Source organism: Dipodomys spectabilis, unplaced genomic scaffold (genome assembly GCF_019054845.1).
Source record: "Dipodomys spectabilis isolate Male_0828 unplaced genomic scaffold, ASM1905484v1 ptg000015l, whole genome shotgun sequence".
Lineage (NCBI taxonomy): Eukaryota > Metazoa > Chordata > Mammalia > Rodentia > Heteromyidae > Dipodomys > Dipodomys spectabilis.
Window position 1 is genome coordinate 8,323,364 of NW_024870692.1, and position 3,534 is coordinate 8,326,897.

General features: G+C 37.9%; 1 non-coding gene across 1 annotated transcript; it reads left to right on the forward strand.

The window, feature by feature from the left end:
- Window positions 1–674: 674 nt before the first annotated feature.
- Window positions 675–778, forward strand: LOC122096479. The gene has a single exon (XR_006145314.1). It is a non-coding gene; the product is annotated as a U6 spliceosomal RNA (small nuclear RNA).
- The last annotated feature ends 2,756 nt before the right edge of the window (window positions 779–3,534 follow it).

The window sequence follows — 3,534 nt, forward strand, 5'->3', positions numbered from 1 at the left end:
AAGGGAACCCTACTGTCAGTAGGATGTTCTACCACTTTGGAAAGCAGTATGGAGGTTCCTCAAAAGACTCCACATAGAGCTCCCCTATGACCCAGCAATCCCACTTCTGGGCATCTATCCCAATGACCACAAACAAGGCCATAATAAAGCAATCAGCACAACTATGTTTATTGCAGCATTATTTACCATAGCTAAGATATAGAACCAACCCAGATGCCCCTCAGTAGATGAATGGATCAAGAAAATGTAGTATATATACACAATGGAATTCTACAAATCCATCAGAAGGAATGAGATTGCCCCATTTGTTAGGAAATGGAAAGACCTGGAAAAAATTATATTAAGTGAAGTAAGCCAGGCTCAAAAAAACAAAGGTCCCATGGTTTCCCTTACTGGTAATAACTAATACATGTCTAAGACAAGCTGAAACGGTCAGATAAGTTGATTTTGGGTGAAATGAACCCCAAGATAAGGACTCAAATGTTTTTTCTTCCTTGCTATAGTTTCTAACGTATTTATAAGATATTTCTTTGTTGCTTTGTATGTCCCTCCCCCACGGTATAACCCCTGTTTTCACTGTATTTGATGTTGGTATACTTTGTGGAGGGGAAGGGAAAAAAACACATTGGTTAACAATGAGATGTACAAGTCGTTATGTCAAAAAACCAACTTTAGTGCTCGCTTCGGCAGCACAAATACTAAAATTGGAACGATACAGAGATTAGCATGGCCCCTGTGCAAGGATGACACGCAAATTCATGAAGCATTCCATATTTTGAGTGAAGTAAGCCAGGCCCAAAGAAACATAGGCCCCAAGGTTTCCCTTATTTGCAATAACTAGTATATGTCTAAGACAAGCAGAAACGGTCAGATAAGTTGATGTTAGGGAAATGAGCCTTAAGATATGTATTCAAATGTTTTTTTTTCTTTCATACGATTGTTTCTAACACATTTATAAGATTATTTCTTTGTTGCTTTGTATCTCCCTCCCCCACAGTATAACCACTGCTTTCACTGTATTTGATGTTGGTATAATTTGTGGAGGGGAAGGGAAAAAACAAGTCGTTTAAATAAGGATACAGGTGGACCCATTGCAACAATGAGAAGTACAAGTCCTTATGTCAAAAACGAACTTTACAACTTTGGTGGCTGATAGTCATAGGCAGGAATATAAGAATAAGTGCAAGGGCAAGAAAGGAAAGAGTAATCCAAATTCCTGGTACAGATTTTACAGATTTAAAAAGTGATTTCAAAAAAATTAAACAGAGGTTAGGCCTATGGGAGAAAGTTAAGTCAACCTCTTGGAGTGGATATTGGACCCCAGCTCCTTCTTGGTTCTGTGCTTCTTGGATACCAAGAGCAAATAGCTATCATGTCCCATCACGATACAGTGTGTTGTCACAGGCCCAAAGCAATGGGGCCTAGCAACTATGAACTGAACTATCTAAAATCATGAGCCAAAGTAAAAGCTTTTCTTTCTTCTGAGTTAATCATTTCAGGTATCTTGTCATACTGAGAGAAAGCTGCCTAACATAATAAGGAATCTGTATGTCAACTAGCTTGAGTTGTAGCCATTCTACAATATATACATATATCAAAATATCTTGCATATTGATATGATAAATATATGCATTTTTGTGCCAGGACTCAGGAACTTGAACTCAGGACCTGGGCTCTGTCCCTTACCTTTTTGCTCAAGGCTGGCATTCTACCACTTGAGCCACAGCTCCACTTCCCAGGGTTTTTGGTAGTTTAATTGAGATAAGAATTTTATAGATTGGGCTAACTTCAAACTGTGAATAGCTAGGATTATAGGCATAAACCATCAGTGCTCAGCAACAATTTTTAGTTATCAGTTAAAAAAATAAATGTATAAAACAGCTCCCTTCCCTTAACAGTACGTTTCCTTTTCTTTTTGTTTTAACCTTGACTCCAGACTTTCATAAAGGCAGCCAGATGGTACTTGGAAAGACTTGAACCAACCCTATAAAGTATCCCACAAATTCCTAACTAGTTCCACATAATTACCAAATTCAAAAGAAGGCACAAGTACTAGACATCAATGCCTCCTCTTGAAATGCAGTCTAGCCTAAGGGAGACCTATGTAAGAAATAATAGCAGTAATGATACTCGGAGCCATGTGTTTGAAAGGACGAAGAAAGAATGAAGAAATTTACTGTCATTTGATAGTTCTTTCCTGCTACTAATGACATAATTGAATCTAATTTGAGCCAAATTCCTGTGAAACTAGTCTGGCCTGTCATCATGAATTTAGTACTTAGACACTGTTTAGTGACTCAATAAGAAACGTGAAACCTGGCACTGGTGGCTTATGCTTGTAATCCTAGCTACTCAAAAGGCTGAGATCTGAGAATCACAATTCAAAGCCTTTCTAGCCAAGAAAGTTCATAAGAGTGTTATTTCCAATTAACTACCAAAAGCGAGAAGTGGTGCTGTGGCTCAAGTGATAGGGCGCTAGCCTTGAGCAAAAGGAGCCCAGGGACAGCGCGCAGGCCCAGAGTTCAAGCCCCAGGACTGGCAAAAATAAAATAAAATAAAATAAATAAGAAACATGAATTCATTTATTTCAAGCCAGTTGATCTCCAGTCATATCACTTTAAACAAACACTACTTAACATGATGCTTATTAATCAATCAAAATCAAATGTGAATTCATTAATTTTAAAGTGTTATCTAATTTCCTAATAGGTATTAATACTTGTTTTTTCATAGCAAATGCTCTGGAGTTCAAAACACTTAACCTATTTATATACTACAGACCTTCTCCACTGTATTCAATTTTAATTTATGCAATAAGTTTCACCTCACAAAGCACTTCATCTTAGTTGAGTCTTTTAAATGCACATTGAAATCTGTTTATATAGTAATTTCTGCTCCTTTATTAATTTCTTCTCTTCAGGTCTCTCCCTAAAGGACCAAAAAGACCTCTTGAGTGACTATAAATGTCTCATTATAAACACTTAATTAAAAACTGCGTCACCATTAGAGTCAATCTGCTGTACTTCCATGCCAAAAAAGCAAAGTCTTTCAAGCTGTGCATTTTTCACGATTAACTTTCTAGTGTGGCTTTAGAATTTTAATCAATTCTTTAAGAAATGCAAATGCTTCTTTCCCTTTGACTTAGCAGTAGCCAGTGGGAAATACACGTGTATAATTCCTTTCTGGCTATGCATGTGCTAGAACAATAAGCAAAGCATGCTCAACTTTTTCCAAGTTGGCAGAGGTTATTAAACTTCCAGCCTTCTACGTGACTCAACCAGTGGATAGCAAAAGTTCCTCTGGCCAAAGATCAGCTGTCCACAGATGAAATCTTTCTCTGTTCCCTCAACCATCTCCATGCTGCTGCTGTACTCTTGTAGACCTCCACCCTCTGAGCCCCTCTCTACTCTCTTGCTTGGATGTTCTAGGGACCATTACGATTCATGACCTGCAATGCCTCCTCCTACTAGCATTTTTGTTGTTTAAGTTTGTCTCACAGTTCTAGGGACAAGAAGTCTGAAATCAGGGTGTCAG